At 46.4% G+C, this 16,393-nt stretch overlaps 1 long non-coding RNA gene across 1 annotated transcript in view; it reads left to right on the top strand.

Annotated features, from left to right (window-relative positions):
- Positions 1-13,911, top strand: part of LOC137322956 (uncharacterized) — a 74,461-nt gene extending 60,550 nt beyond the window's left edge. The window contains exon 4 of the long non-coding RNA XR_010963269.1: positions 13,848-13,911. This is a non-coding gene — a long non-coding RNA (uncharacterized lncRNA). The remainder of the gene's footprint in view (positions 1-13,847) is intronic.
- The last annotated feature ends 2,482 nt before the right edge of the window (positions 13,912-16,393 follow it).

Here is a 16,393-nt window from a genome sequence, read left to right as displayed (position 1 = left end):
CAAGGGGGTTGGAGTACAAGAGTAAGGAAGTCTTATACAATTGTACAGGACTTTGGTGAGACCTCACCTGGAGTACTGTGTACAGTTTTGGTCTCCTTATCTAAGGAAGGATACACTTGCCTTAGATGGGATGAGAGGGCTGTCCTATGAGGAGAGATTGAGTAGAATGGGCCTATCCTCTCTGGAGTTCAGAAGAATGAGAGGTGATCTCATTGAAACATATAAGATTCTGAGGGGACTTGACAGGGTAGATGCTGAGAAGTTGTTTCCCCTGGCTGGAGAGTCTAGAACTAGGGGGCATAGTCGCAGGATGAGGGGTCGAACATTTAAGACTGAGATGAGAAGGAATTTCTTCACTCAGAGGGTTGTGAATCTTTGGAACTCTCTACCCCAGAGGGCTTTGGATGCTCAGTCGTTGAGTATATTCAAGGCTGAGATAGATTTTTGGACTCATGGGGAATCAAGGGATATGGAAGTGGAGTTGAGGTTGAAATTCAGCCATGTGCTGATTGAATGGTGGAGCAGGCTCGAGGGGCCATATGGCCTACTCCTGCTCCTATTTCTTATGTTCTTACACTGATCAGGGGAGAGTTAAAAACCCCCCTGGAGAGAAAGAGAGTGCAAGGCAGAGCTGTGTAGCAAAGATAAAGTGAAACCCCTCAAATAATGAAGCATTCCGTGCCCGCATGCAGCAAGACCTGGAAAACATCCAGGCTTGGGCTAATAAGTGTCAAGTAGCAATTGCGCCAGACAAGTGCCAGGCAATGATCATCTCCAACAAGAGAGAGTCTAACCACCTCCCCATGACATTCAACGGCATTACCATCGCCGAATCCCCCACCATCAACATCCTGGGGGGTCACCATTGACCAGAAACTTAACTGGACCAGCCATATAAATACTGTGGCTACAAGAGCAGGTCAGAGGCTGGGTATTCTCTGGCGAGTGACTCACCTCCTGACTCCCCAAAGCCTTTCCACCATCTAAACGGCACAAGTCAGGAGTGTGATGGAATACTCTCCACTTGCCTGGATGAGTGCAGATCGAACAACACTCAACAAGCTTGACACCATCCAGGACAAAGCAGCCTGCTTGATTGGCACCCCCTTCATCACCGGCGCACTGTGGCTGCAGTGTGTACCATCCACAGGATGCAATGCAGCAACTCGCCAAGGCTTCTTCGACAGCACCTCCCAGACACGCGACCTCTATCACCGAGAAGGACAAGAGCAGCAGGCACATGGGAACAACACCACCTGCACGTTCCCCTCCAAGTCACACACCATCCCGACTTGGAAATATATCGCCGTTCCTTCATCGTCGCTGGGTCAAAATCCTGGAACTCCCTTCCTAACAGCACTGTGGGAGAACCTTCACCACACGGACTGCAGCGGTTCAAGAAGGCAGCTCACCACCACCTTCTCAAGGGCAATTAGGGGTCGGCAATAAATGCTGGCCTAGCCAGCGACGCCCTCATCCCATGAACGAGAGAAAAAAACAGAAAGAGGGAGAGTGATCTTCTGACCACATATCCTCTCCATCACCAAGACCACCTGCTTCCACCTCCATAACATCGCCCGTCTCCGCCCCTGCCTCAGCTCATCTGCTGCTGAAACCCTCATCCATGCCTTTGTTACCTCCAGACTTGACTATTCCAATGCTCTCCTGGCCGGCCTCCCATCTTCCACCCTCCATAAACTTCAGCTCAACCAAAACTCTGCTGCCTGCATACTAACCCGCACCAAGTCCCGTTCACCCATCACCCCTGTGCTCGCTGACCTATATTGGATTCCAGCCCAGCACCTCCTGAAATTTCAAATTCTCATCCTTGTGTTCATATCCCTCCTTGGCCTCGCCCCTCCCTATCTCTAACCTCCTCCAGCCCTACAACCCTCCGAGATCTCTGCACTCCTCCAATCCTGGCCACTTGCACATCTCCGATTTCCATCACCCCTCCATTGGCGGCCGTGCCTTCAGCTGCCTCGGCCCTAAGCTCTGGAATTCCCTCCCTAAACCTCTCTACCTCTCTCTCCTCCTTTAAGACGCTCCTTAAAACCTACCTCTTTGACCAAGCTGTTGATCACCTGACCCAATATCTCCTTAGGTGGCTCGGTGTCAAATTTTGTCTGATTACACTCCTGTGAAGCGCCTTGGGACATTTTACTACATTAAAGGCGCTATATAAATGCAAGTTGTTGTTGTGACAGTCAGACGTATGTGGAGACAGATAGAGGGAAAAGGAAAGATGGAGGGAGCCAGAGGTAAACAGAGGGAGATGGACAACAATGGAAAATGGACTGAGACCAATAGAGATGGCAAAGCAAGGAGAGGAGAGAGAAAAGAACCAGTGTAAATATTTAAATAGGTGAGCGATAAATAAATCAGCCATTTGGATGTAATCAAGCGTGATGCAACAGAACAGACCAAGTAACAATCCTGAGCTTTAAGACCCCTTTGCTCTGTGCAAACAATCTGCCTTAAATCAATTTGATTTATCACATAGCTCTTGGAAGTAAATCCACCGCAAAGGGTGTTTCAAAAGAAAGCAAATATTGTAATTCTAATAATAAAGTCTATTTGCAGTTTGCTGACTCTGCTCTGAGCCTTGTAAAGGTGTGCGTGTGCGTGGGGAGAGAATCTGATTGTTATTCATGAAACGCCGAGTTATGCATATTAGTGTAAACAAGCTATTCGACTTGCTTATATTTGGAGTGTCAATCATTTTAGCGAGTACAAGATCGGTACTTGACAAACTGGAGTGAGCAACTTGCTTGACAAATTGTCCCCAAAGTCAAATCTGACAGCCTTTTTGTGATTAATGGCCTGATTATGGGAGCATTTTTTTTTCACACACACATTTTGAATTTGCATTACATAAAGATGGAAATGTTCCCACTGCACAGACTGAGAAGAGAGGGCCAGTGAGGGGGGGGGGAATGAAAGACTTTTATTCAGGAGGTTTTGAGGCCTGGCCTGGGAAGGTGAGCTGCCTACTGCAGGCCCCAGGTAGGTAGGCTCTCGCGCGTTCTGTCAATTGAAACCGCCCCCCTCACGTCATGTGTGTTTGTGGCACTCAAATCCTCTCACTGCTGTTTTAATGGAGGTGCTGACCCGTTTAAAATAGAAAGGTTAGCAGCTCTGCTAACATAGCACCGCGAGTCGGCCATTCAGCCCCTCCAGCCTGCTCCGACATTCAATTAGGCGTCAGCCATGGCTCAGTGGGTGGCACTCTCGCCTCTGAGTCAGGAAGGTCATGGGTTCAAGTTCCCACTCCAGAGACTTAAGCACGTAATCCTGGCTGACGTGCCCAGTGCAGTACTGGAGGAGTGCTGCATTGTTGGAGATGCCGTCTTGCGGATGAGACCTTAAAGTCTGCCCTCTCAGGCGGACGAACATAAGGAGTAGGCTATCTGGCCCCTCAAGCCTGCTCCACCATTCAACAAGATCATGGCTGATCTTCTACCTCAACCCCATTTTCCTGCACTAGCCCCATATCCCTTGATGCCTTTAATATCGAGAAATCTATCGATCTCTGTTTTGAATGTACTCAATGACTGAGCCTCCACAGACCTCTGGGGTAGAGAATTCCAAAGATTCACCACCCTCTGAGTGAAGAAATTTCTCCTCATCTCAGTCCTGAATGGCCTACCCTTTATTCTGAGACTGTGACCCCTGGTTCTAGATTCCTAAGCCAGGGGAAACATCCTCCTTGTATCTATCCTGTCGAGCCCTGTAAGAATTTTGTGTTTCAATGAGATTACCTCTCATTCTTCTAAACTCTAGAGAATACAGGCCCAGTCTATTCAATCTCTCCTCATACGACAATCCTGCCATCCCAGGAATCAGTCTGGTGAACCTTTGTTGCACTCCCTCTATGGCAAGTATATCCTTTCTTAGGTAAGGAAACCAAAATTGTACACAATACTCCAGGTGCAGTCTCACCAAGGCCCTATATAATTGCAGTAAGACATCTTTACTACATAAAAGATCCCATGGCATTATTTCGAAGAAGAACAGGGGAGTTCCTCCCAGTGTCCTTCCCAATATTTACATCTCAACCAACATCACTAAAACAGAACATCTGGTCATTATAATATTGCTGTTTGGGAGACCTTGCTGTGTGCAAGTTGACTTGAACCTACAACCTTCTGACTCAGAGGCAAGAGCTCTACCACTGAGCCATGGCTGCCACGCTCATATTATAAATACATTTTTACCTTCAAAGCTACCTCAGATAGTTTGAAGAGTTCATGCTTTAAGATGTTGCTTTATACTATAAAAAACAAATTTCAGTTGCTTCTAAAAATAGTTTTTAATTTGAGTGCTGGTGCTTATAAACAGCAAGTCCTGGCACGACCTGTGAAGGGCCAGTTTTGCTGTCAACCCCTCTTTGCTCCTTCTAACTGAATCGTGCTTCTTCATTGAGTTCTATCCAGTACTTGAAGGGTTTGAAATTACTCTGTGCACTACTCTTAATGAATTTGGAAAATCTTCTAATCACCATTAACAAAGACATTAATTCAATGTCAATCTAATGGGTTAATGACTTAATTAAAATAGCAATCAGAGGAATCTCGCCCGAGTCTGTTTGACAATTTGTTCACAATAACACAGTGTAATTTCCATCCCATAGAGTTTCCGTGCCCCCTCTTTTCTCTCCATGTCCCACTTGGACCCATCACTCCTCTGACACTGAACTACTCCTCCTCTCTCCACCTTGGCCAGACACTCACTCACCATTCCACTACCTTGTGGATTCCCTTCCCGTTTCCGATAGCCTTCTCAAAACTGTTGTCCTCACCCGCTCTTTCAGCCCTGACTCCATTCTACCCCCTTCTCCATTTTTCTTCTTCTTCAACCTGTGAAGAATTCTGAGCCTTTTTTCTGAGTACGGGCTCTTCCTGGCCTGCAATTTTGGGGGCCTCAGTAGGCCGCGTAGCACTTGCAAAACAAACAGGCGCTCCGCGCCCAATTTCTCGGCCAATGAGTCCATCATTTCCCCCCAATATACAGTGAATATCTGGTATAAGCCATAACACTGTGGGTGGAGCTGAGTGGAGCCGGAGAGTTATCCTTGGGCCATTCCAGAGTTGGCAGAGTTTTCTGTGGCTCCCCAGGAATTCTGATAATGGAAAAACAGAAAGAAAAAGTTTGGTGTTTGGTTGCTGCTGTTTTCAGTGGGCATTTGTGCAACCAGACCTGATTTTGTATTTATGAAGGCGTGGTTTCACACAATACCGTAAGAAAGATCTTGCATTTCTATAACATCTTTCACGACCTCAGGATGCCCCAGAGCGCTTTACCGCCAAATAATTACTTTCGAAGTGTAGTCACTGCTGTAATGTGGAAATGTGGCCGCCAATATGTGCACAGCAAGATCCCACAAACAGCAATGAGGTAATGACCAGATAATCTGTTTTCGGTGTTGGTTGAGGGATTAAAAATTAATCAGGCCACCGGGGAGAACTCCCCTGTTCTTCTTCGAAATAGTGTCATGGGATCTTTTACGTCAATCCTAAAAACGGCACCTCTGACAGTGCAGCACTCCCTCAGTACTGCACTGGAGCTTCAGCCTGGATTTTGCGCTCAAGTCCCTGGCGTGGTGCTTGGACCCACAATCTTCTGACTCAGAAGTGAGAGTGCGGCCCATTGAGCCATGGCTGATACACATTTGAACTTGTTTCACACTTGTGAGCGATGTTTTACTCGAAATAATTATCGACGTTCCTTCATCGCTGCTGGGTCAATATCCTGGAATTTTCTACCTAACTCCATTGAGGGAGTACCATCGTCACCACAAGGACTGCAGTGGTTCAAGAAGAAGGCCCATCACCACCACTGCCATCTCGGGGCAAATAGGGATGGGCAATAAATGCTGGCCTTGCCACCATGGCCTACATCCTGACAGTGCCCCGAAAGACCTGCCTTGTCCAGCTCCATCCTGATTGGAACTGGGTCAAAGGTCACCCCGCCTGGCCTGCTCTCGGACACCTCCGGGTGACCAGTTACCAAACACTGTTGGCGTAGGTCTCAGCATTGAGGCTGAGCACAGTGCACGGTGTGGGAAAGAACGAAGGAACTTTCATTTATATAGCGCCTTTTACGATCTCAGGACGTCCCAAAGCGCTTTACAGCCAATGAAGCACTTTTTGAAGTGTAGTCACTGTTGAAATGTAAGAAACGCGGCAGCCAATTTACGCACAGCAAGGTCCCACAAACAACAATGAGATAAATAACCAAATAATCTGTATTTAGGTGTTGGTTGAGGGATAAATATTGGCCAGGACACCGGGGAGAACTCCCCTGCTCTTCTTCGAGTAGTGTCGTGGAATCTTTTACATCCACCTGAGAGGGCAGGCTGGGCCTCGGTTTAACTTTTCAACCAGAAGGCGGCACTTCCGACAGTGCAGCACTCCCTCAGTACTGCAGTGGGAGTGCCGGCCTAGATTTTGTGCTCAAGTCTCTGAAGGTAAAGAAGGATTGAAACAACTTAAATGAGAGAGAGAGAATTGTAAACAATTTTACCACACCGTTCACCTGAGGAAGGAGGAAGCCTCCGAAAGCTTGTGGAATTTAAAATAAATTTGTTGGACTATAACTTGGTGTTGTAAAATTGTTTACAATTGTCAACTCCAGTCCATCACCGGCATCTCCACATCGAGAGAGAGAGAGAAAGAGAGAAAGAAAGCTGGAAATAAAATCAGCAGACTTGAACCAACTGGCAATAGATGATGATGGTGTCATCGAAAGTGGTTCGGCCTAGATACTGGACCACAGACTAAATCAAATTATATTAGAGCGAGACCTCAGATCATTAGTGCCTCTATATTGGCAGGAAGAAAGAGAGAAGCAAAGCAGACTGAGAGAGACCACGGGAAATAGTGAACAAGCCCAGATGGCAGGCCTGATGTAAAAAATATCCAATTATAATCATCAACCTAAACATTATTAAAAAAAAAATTAAACTTTATTTGGCTTCTTGAACCTAATAAGTTTAAGGTTTTTATTATTGAGATCCATCCAGATCATTTTACTTCATAACAGGAGCAGGAGGGACTATGAAATTACTGCATGCACACAACCAAAAAAGTAAAACAAACCCCAGGAGCTCCTATGCCCTAATAAACACCTCGATCTGCGGCCTTGCTGTTTATTTAGTGTGCACGGGGCTTGCTTATTGCTTGGTCCTCTCTGGGTTTCAGGCTTATCACCTCTTTATATGAATGAGACCCTGCTAGGAAGTGCTGGTGCTCTCGAACCAGTGCAATTAGTCTGTTATTCAGAGAGGCTTTGCTTCTTTTTTTAAATTTCGTTTCAATTTTCACTCCTCCTCCTCCTGACGGTGCCGACTTGTCCTGGGGCACGGTTCCGCGGACGCTGTTGCTCCTTCCTGCACCGCACCAAGTGGCCGCTTTGCGTGCGGGAGCCTGCGCGGCCAATGTTGGCGGGCAGCCGCGCTACCGGAGCCCAGCCCAAAACTGACCCACCCCCGATGACCACACTCGTACATTTACCAGCGGGAGCCTCTGGGTCGCTTAGGAGCCCTCGCTGATCGTTTCCCCTTGAAGCTTTCCTGACCGGAATCGTCTCCAGGTACTGCTTCTTAGCGCACAAGAAAACGGCTGCCTTGACGGGCGGTTCTCCCGTCTAGGCTATGAGCTCTGTCTCCATCGCAGCCTTTGTTGCTTCTCCATTCTGTCAGTACGGCTATGCTCAGTGCTGCTCCTCAGGTCTAAACACACCATGCTCTTCTTGCTCCCTGCATCCTCACTGTGTCCCTATCCCTCTCCTCCGCTCCACAGATATGCCAAATCAACAACTTGCATTTGTATAGCACCTTTAACGTGGTAAACCACCCCAAGTTGCTTCACAGGAGCGATTATCAAACAAAATTTGACACTGAGCCACATAAGGAGATATCAGGACAGGTGCCCAAACGCTTGGTCACAGAGGTAGGTTTTGAGGAGCGTCTTAAAGGAGGAGAGAGGTGGTAGCGAGGCAGAGAGGGAGGGAATTCCAGAGCTTAGGGCCGAAATGCTGAAGGCACGGCCGCCAATGGGGGAGCGATTAAAATCGAGGATGCACAAGGGCCCAGAATTGGAGGAGTACGGAGATCTCAGAGAGAGTTGTAGGGCTGGAAGAGGTTACAGAGATAGGGAGGATGGAGGCCTCAACTCGAACCTGAGAAAGAAACACCCTCAACGGGATGATTATATTTTTCACGTCAGGCATATCATGGCCTCTCTTGGTGAGACCGCTCGTTTTGAGCTAACGAGAGATGAACTGGGGGTAATTTGGCACTGTGGGCCCAACCTTCAATGGAATTGAACAGAATCTGGCCATACTCCCATATTTTGTCTTTGTTGTGAAGCAAAGAACTTGCATTTATGCAGTGACCTATCACATCGCTCAGAAAAATCCCAAAGCACTTCATATTTCGTTTGATAAAGTGCCGCATAATAGGCTTATCATCAAAGTTGAAGCCCATGGAATAAAACGGGCAGTTGCAGCATGGATACAGAATTGGCTAAGTAACAGGAAACAGAGAGTGAAGACAAATGTAGGTCCATTACAGTCAGAAACCGGAGAATTTATAATGGGGAACAAGGAGATGGCAGAGCAATTAAACAAATACTTTGGTTCTGCCTTCACGGAAGAGGACACAAATAACTTTCCAGAAATGCTAGGGAACCAAGGGATTAGTGAGAAGGAGGAATTAAAGGAAATTATTATTAGTAAAACAATAGTGCTGGAGAAATTAATGGGACTGAAAGCCGATAAATCCTCAGGGCCTGATAATCTGCATCCCAGAGTACTAAAAGTGGTAGCCATGGAAACAGTGGATGCATTAGTTGTCATCTTCCAAAATTCTATAGATTATGGAACAGTTCCTGCAGAGTGGAGGGTGACAAATGTAATCCCACTATTTAAAAAAGAAGGGAGAGAGAAAACAGGGAATTACAGACCAGTTAGCCTAACATCAGTAGTAGGGAAAATGCTAGAGTCTATTATAAAGGATGTGATAACAGGACACTTAGAAAATATCAATGGGATTAGACAAAGTCAACATGGATTTATGAAAGGGAAATCGTGTTTGACCAACCAACTGGAATTTTTTGAGGATGTAACTGGTAGAATAGTTAAGGGAGAACCAGTGGGTGTGGTTTATTTGGATTTTCAGAAGGCTTTTGATAAAGTCCCACATAAGAGGTTAGTGTGCAAAATTAAAGCAAAAGAGATTGGTGGTACTATACTGGCATGGATTGAAAATTGGTTAACAGACAGGAAACAGGGAGTAGGAATAAATGGGTCTTTTTCGGGATGGCAGGCAGTGACTAGTGGGGTACCGCAGGGATCAGTGCTTGGGCCCCAGCTATTCACAATCTCTATCAATGATTTGGATGAGGGAACCTAATGTAATATTTCCAAGTTTGCTGACAACACAAAACTAGGTGGGATCGTGAGTTGTGAGGAGGATGCAAAGAGGCTTCAAGGCGATTTAGACAAGTTGAATGAGTGGACAAATACATGGCAGATGCAGTATAATGTGTATAAATGTGAAGTTATCCACTTCGGAAAGAAAAACAGAAAGGCAGAGTATTATTTAAATGGTGATAGATTGGGAAATGTTGATGTACAAAGGGACCTGGGTGTCCTTGTACACCAGTCACTGAAAGCAAACAGTTGGGAAGGTAAATGGTATGTTGGCCTTCATTGCAAGAGGATTTGAGTACAAGAGCAAGGATGTCTTACTGCAATTATACAGGGCCTTGGTGAGACCACACCTGGAATATTTTGTGCTGTTTTGGTCTCCTTAGCTATACTTGCCATTGAGGGAGTGCAGCCAAGGTTCACCAGACTGATTCCTGGGATGGCAGGACTGTCGTATGAGGAGAGATTGGGTTGACTCAGCCTGTATTCACTCGAGTTTAGAAGAGTGAGAGGGGATCTCAATGAAACATATAAAAGTCTGACAGGGCTAGACAGACTGGATGCAGGAAGGATGTTTCCCCTGACTGGGGGGATCCAGAACGAGGGGTCACAGTCTCAGGATATAGGGTAGGACATTTAGGACTGAGATAAGGAGAAGTTTCTTCTCTCAGAGAGTGGTGAACCTGTGGCATTTTCTATCACAGAAGGCTTTGGAGGCCAAGTCACTGAATATATTTAAGAAGGAGCTAGATAGATTTCTAGACACAAAAGGCATCAAGGGGTATGGGGAGTGAGCGGGAATATGGTATTGAGATAGAGGATCAGCCATGATCATATTGAATGACGGAGCAGGCTCGAAGGGCCAAATGGCCTACTCCTGCTCCTATTTTCTATATTTCTATGAGTAGTTGTGAACGGTTGTTTTTCGGACTAGAGGGAGGTGTACAGTGGTGTTCCCCAGAGGTTGGTGCTGGGACCACTGCTTTTCTTGATATATATTAATGACTTGGACTTGGGTGTACAGGGCACAATTTCCAACTTTGCAGATGACACAAAACTTGGAAGTATAGTGAACAGTGAGGAGGATAGTGATAGACTTCAACAGGCTGGTGGCATGGGCGGCCACGTGGCAGATGAAATTTAACGCAGAAAAATGCAAGGTGATACATTTTGGTAGGAAGAATGAGGAGAGGCAATATAAACTAAAGAGCACAATTCTTAAAAGGGTACAGGAGCAGAGAGATCTAGGGGTATATATACACAAATCATTTAAGGTGGCAGGGCAGGTTGAGAAAGTGGTTAAAAAACATACAGGATCCCGGGCTTTATAAATAGAGGCATAGAGTACAAAAGCAAGGAAGTCATGATGAACCTTTATAAAACACTGGTTTGGTCACAATTGGAGCATTGTGTCCAGTTCTGGGCAGCGCATTTTAGGAAGGATGTGAAGGCCTTAGAGAGGGTACAGAAAAGATTTGTTGGAATGATTCCAGGGATGAGGGACTTTAGTTACGTGGATAGACTGGAGAAGCTGGGGTTGTTTTGATAGAACTATTCAAAATCATGAAGGGTCTAGACAGAGTAGATAGAGAGAAACTGTTCCCATTGGCGGAAGGGTCAAGAACCAGAGGACATAGATTTAAGGTGATTGGCAAATGAACCAAAGGTGACATGAGGAAAAACATTTTTACACAGCGAGTGGTTAGGATCTGGAATGCACTGCCCGAGGGGGTGGTGGAGGCAGATTTAATCATGGCTTTCAAAAGGGAACTGGCTAAGTACTTGAAAGGAAAAAAATTGCAGGGCTACAGGGTTAGGATGGGGGAGTGGGACTAGCTGGGTTGCTCTTGCATAGAGCCGGCATGGACTCGATGGGCTGATGGCCTCCTTCCGTGCTGTAATCTTTCTATGATTCTATATACAAAAAATTACATGGTGCAGTCACTATTGTTAGTAATTAAGTAAACACAACACCCATTTTACACACAATGGTCAGTCACTTTTGTTTTATGGTGTTTGTTGAGGTAGGAACATGGCCTAGGACATTGGGAGAACTTCCTACTCTCCTTTGAATAGTGCAGTGGGGTCTTTAACATCCACCTGAACTGGCGGGACAGGCAAAGAAATTTTTATTTTATACTGAGATGAATCCATTTACAGGGGCAGAGAAACCTTCTGTGTCACTGCCATTACCAATATTGTCATCCTTGTAACATTCATTATTTTCAATTTGTTGTTGGGATGCGGACATCACTGGCAAGGCCGGCATTTACTGCTCATCCCTAGTTGCCCTGAGAAGGTTGTGATGGCGGGCTGCCTTCTTGAACCGCTGCAGTCTGTCTTTGTAGTAGTTTGATACAACTTGCTGGACCACTTCAGAGGGCAGTTAAGAGTCAACCACGTTGTTGTGGGACTGGAGTCACATATAGGCCCAGACAGGGTAAAGACGGCTGGTTTTCCTTCTATAAAGAACATGCGTGAACCAGTTGGATTTCTACGACAATCCGACAGTTTCATGATCACTTTTACTGATACCAGTTTCTTATTTCCAGATTTCTTTTTGAACTGAATTCAAATTCTCAAACTGCCCTGGGAGACATAGGAGCAGGAGTAGATCTTTCAGCACCCCCCGCCCCCACTCCAGCGTGTTCCCTTATTCAATTAGATCTGTACCACATCTCCATTTCCCCCCCATTGATCCATATCCCTTGTTACCCTTACGATCTCAGTTTTGAAAATTTCAGCCTCCACAGCCTTTTTCGGGAGGAGGAACAAAAAAAAAAGAGTTCCAGATTTTCACTACCCCTTTGTGTGACAAAGTGATTCCTGATTTCACTCCTGGACGGCCTGGATTCAACTTTACTATCACCACGGTGGGATGTGAGCTCAACGTTCTCTCGATTACTAGTCCAGTAACACAACCACTATGCTACTGTACCTTCTCAGATCGGCTCAAACTGGGCAGCTCAGCACCGGCACTGTGTGGTTGGAGGTGTCTCTGGAGTGAGAATGCAGGGGCCGTCTCCGTTTCCCATGCTAGGATGGCCTTTTTTTTTTTAAGATTACGAAGAATTGGTTAAGTTGATCGAAGCAAATTGTTCACTACGGTAAAGAGCTCAAAAGTGCGAAACAGAGGAATAGGAGTAATCCATTCAGCCCCTCGAACCTGTCCCACCATTCAATTAGATCATGGCTGATCTGTATCTTAACTCCATTTACCCGCCTTGGTTCTGTAACCCTTAATACCCTTACCCAACAAAAATCTATCAATCTCAGTTTCGAAAATTTCAATTGACCCCCGGCCTCAACAACTTTTTGGAGGGAGAGAGTTCCAGATTTCCACTACCCTTTGTGTGAAGAAGTGCTTCCTGACATCACCCCTGAACGGCCTAGCTCTAATTTTAAGGTTATGCCCCCTTGTTCTGGACTCCCCCCACCAGAGGAAATAGTTTCTCTCTATCTACCCTAACAAATGCATTAATCATCTTAAACACCTCAATTAGGTCACCCCTTAATCTTCTATATAAGAAACTAAATTAGATCTATACACAAATTAAAAATATGAGAAAGGTAGGAGTAAGAATGGAAGGCAGAAGGAATATACTTGTGGAATAATATGCCAGGAAAGGACAATAGAAGTGGGCAGTACAAATTAGTCCAAGGCACATTTAGACTATTTATGGGAAAGGGAAGGAACTGAGGCAGGTGGGGACCTCACTTTAATGTCGAATCTGAAAAATAGCACCTTCAACAGTTCAATGTAGTGTCAGTCTAGGTAAGCTCCTCAAGCTATGGGATGGTACTCGAACCCTTAACCTTCTGACTCAGAGACGAGAGTGCTACCCACAAAACCAAACTGACATTTAGAAGCTCACATCTGATAGCTCTTCATTAACTTCCTGTGGTTTATTAGGGTCAGACGTTGACTTTGTCACAAAACTGAGATTGATAGATTTTTGTTAGGCAAGGATATTAAGGGATACGGAGTTAAGATACAGATCAGCCATGATCTAATTGAATGGTGGAACAGGCTCGAGGGGCTGAATGGCCTACTGGTGCTCCTATATTTCTATGACAGTTCTGAATTACATTCTCCTGATGGCTCCATTGGTAATTGCAATCTCCAGTGTGGAACTGATCAATGCAGACCAGGAATCCCCCATCTTCAGTCTGTGGCTTGCTGACGTCAATTGTGGGCAGTGATAAGGCCACTACAATTGACCTCAGCATCCTGAGCTAGGGTTCACTGTCTAGTCACATACCTGTGTAGATGTCGGTTAAAGACAGCATCTATGGTGTCCCTGTGCCATTGAATACCCTTACTGTCTTGGCCTTTACAGCTATTAACCCTTTATCGTAACTCTCTCCCTCATCGCCATTGACTGATTTCTTCTTGTTCTCCTCTAATTCTACAGCGTTGAATGAACCTACCATTGACTATGGATTCCAGCGGCTACAAAAAGTGATCCCACGGCACCCTGGGGACCCCGAGCGATTACCCAAGGTCAGATTTACATATATACATGCATTCTTTCCTTCGCTAAAGAAAAACATTGCGAGCACTGAGGTTAACCAGGGGATCACAACAGTCATAGAACATTAGAACGGTCATCAGTCGCTGAGAGGAAACAATTACTGGAATCATTTGGGGTGAAGGGGTACATCGGGGCAAAGGGGTACATCGGGGCGAAGGGCTACATCGGGGCGAAGGGCTACATCGGGGCGAAGGGCTACATCGGGGCGAAGGGCTACATCGGGGCGAAGGGCTACATCGGGGCGAAGGGCTACATCGGGGCGAAGGGCTACATCGGGGCGAAGGGCTACATCGGGGCGAAGGGCTACATCGGGGCGAAGGGCTACATCGGGGCGAAGGGCTACATCGGGGCGAAGGGCTACATCGGGGTGAAGGGCTACATTAGTTAATTGTGGTACATTGGGGTAAAGTGATTCATTGGGGTGAAGGGGTACATTAGTGAATAGTGGTACATTGGGATGAGGTGATACATTTGGGTAAAGATGTACATTGGGGTGAAGGGGTACATTAGTGAATAGTGGTACATTGGGGTGAAGGGGTACATTCATGAATTGGGGTACATTGGGGTGAAGGGGTACATTCATGAATTGGGGTACATTGGGGTGAAGGGGTACATTCATGAATTGGGGTACATTGGGGTGAAGGGGTACATTCATGAATTGGGGTACATTGGGGTGAAGGGGTACATTCATGAATTGGGGTACATTGGGGTGAAGGGGTACATTAGTGAATAGTGGTACATTGGGGTGAAGGGGTACATTCATGAATTGGGGTACATTGGGTGAAGGGGTACATTCATGAATTGGGGTACATTGGGGTGAAGGGGTACATTCATGAATTGGGGTACATTGGGGTGAAACAAGGCCCTGCAGAGAAGGCCGGGTGTTGTATCTGTGCCGGAATAGCCTGGATTTTATGCATGAACCTCATCTACCAAAATCCAGCATTGTGATTCCTGAAGAACATACCAGCACAAGCGACTAAGCGGGAGTCTCAAGGTAGTCTCCTAGCGAGGACAGAGGGTCCCTTCCGTTCTACTTTAGAGCTACCTCGAGGCTCATTTGTACACAGTGTTGGGATTTCCTTGGAGAATCGCCAGTGTTGGCGATCCTGACAAAGCATTTTGACTTCATACAATCTTACAGCACAGAAGGAGGCCATTCTGCCCGTCGTGTCTGTGCCAGCACTTTGAAAGAGCTATTCAATTAGTCCCAATTCCTCGCATTTTCCCCGTAGTCCTGTAAATTTTTCCTTTTCAATATATCCAATTCCCTTTTGAACATTACGATTGAATCTGCTTCAATCACCCTTTCAGGCAGCGCATTCCAGATCATAACAACTCGCTGCGTAAAATTATTTCTCCTCACCTCCCCCCTGATTCTTTTACCAATTACCTTAAATTTGTGTCTTCTGGTTATCAACTCTCCCGCCAGTGGAAATATTTTCTCCCCATTTACTCTCTCAAAACCCCTCGTTACTTTGAACCCCTCTATTAAACCTCCCCATAACTGTCTCTGCCCTAAGGAGAGCAATCGCAGCTTCTCTAGTCTTGGAATTTTTTTTTTTTTTTTTTTTATTCGTTCACGGGATGTGGGCGTCGCTGGCGAGGCCAGCATTTATTGCCCATCCCTAATTGCCCTTGAGAAGGTGGTGGTGAGCCGCCTTCTTGAACCGCTGCAGTCCGTGTGGTGACGGTTCTCCCACAGTGCTGTTAGGAAGGGAGTTCCAGGATTTTGACCCAGCGACAATGAAGGAACGGCGATATATTTCCAAGTCGGGATGGTGTGTGACTTGGAGGGGAACGTGCAGGTGGTGTTGTTCCCATGTGCCTGCTGCTCTTGTCCTTCTAGGTGGTAGAGGTCGCGGGTTTGGGAGGTGCTGTCGGAGAAGCCTTGGCGAGTTGCTGCAGTGCATCCTGTGGATGGTGCACACTGCAGCCACGGTGCGCCAGTGGTGAAGGGAGTGAATGTTCAGGGTGGTGGATGGGGTGCCAATCAAGCGGGCTGCTTTATCTTGGATGGTGTCGAGCTTCTTGAGTGTTGTTGGAGCTGCACTCATCCAGGCAAGTGGGGAGTATTCCATCACACTCCTGACTTGTGCCTTGTAGATGGTGGAAAGGCTTTGGGGAGTCAGGAGGTGAGTCACTCGCCGCAGAATACCCAGCCTCTGACCTGCTCTCGTAGCCACAGTATTTATATGGCTGGTCCAGTTAAGTTTCTGGTCAATGGTGACCCCCAGGATGTTGATGGTGGGGGATTCGGCGATGGTAATGCCGTTGAATGTCATGGGGAGGTGGTTAGACTCTCTTGTTGGAGATGGTCATTGCCTGGCACTTATCTGGCGCGAATGTTACTTGCCACTTGTGAGCCCAAGCCTGGATGTTGTCCAGGTCTTGCTGCATGCGGGCTCGGACTGCTTCATTATTTG

The sequence above is a fragment of the Heptranchias perlo genome, chromosome 1 (assembly GCF_035084215.1).
Source record: "Heptranchias perlo isolate sHepPer1 chromosome 1, sHepPer1.hap1, whole genome shotgun sequence".
NCBI classification, from domain to species: Eukaryota; Metazoa; Chordata; class Chondrichthyes; order Hexanchiformes; family Hexanchidae; genus Heptranchias; species Heptranchias perlo.
The sequence above is the reverse complement of the archived record's forward strand: the minus strand, read 5'-3'. Positions and strand labels throughout refer to the sequence as shown.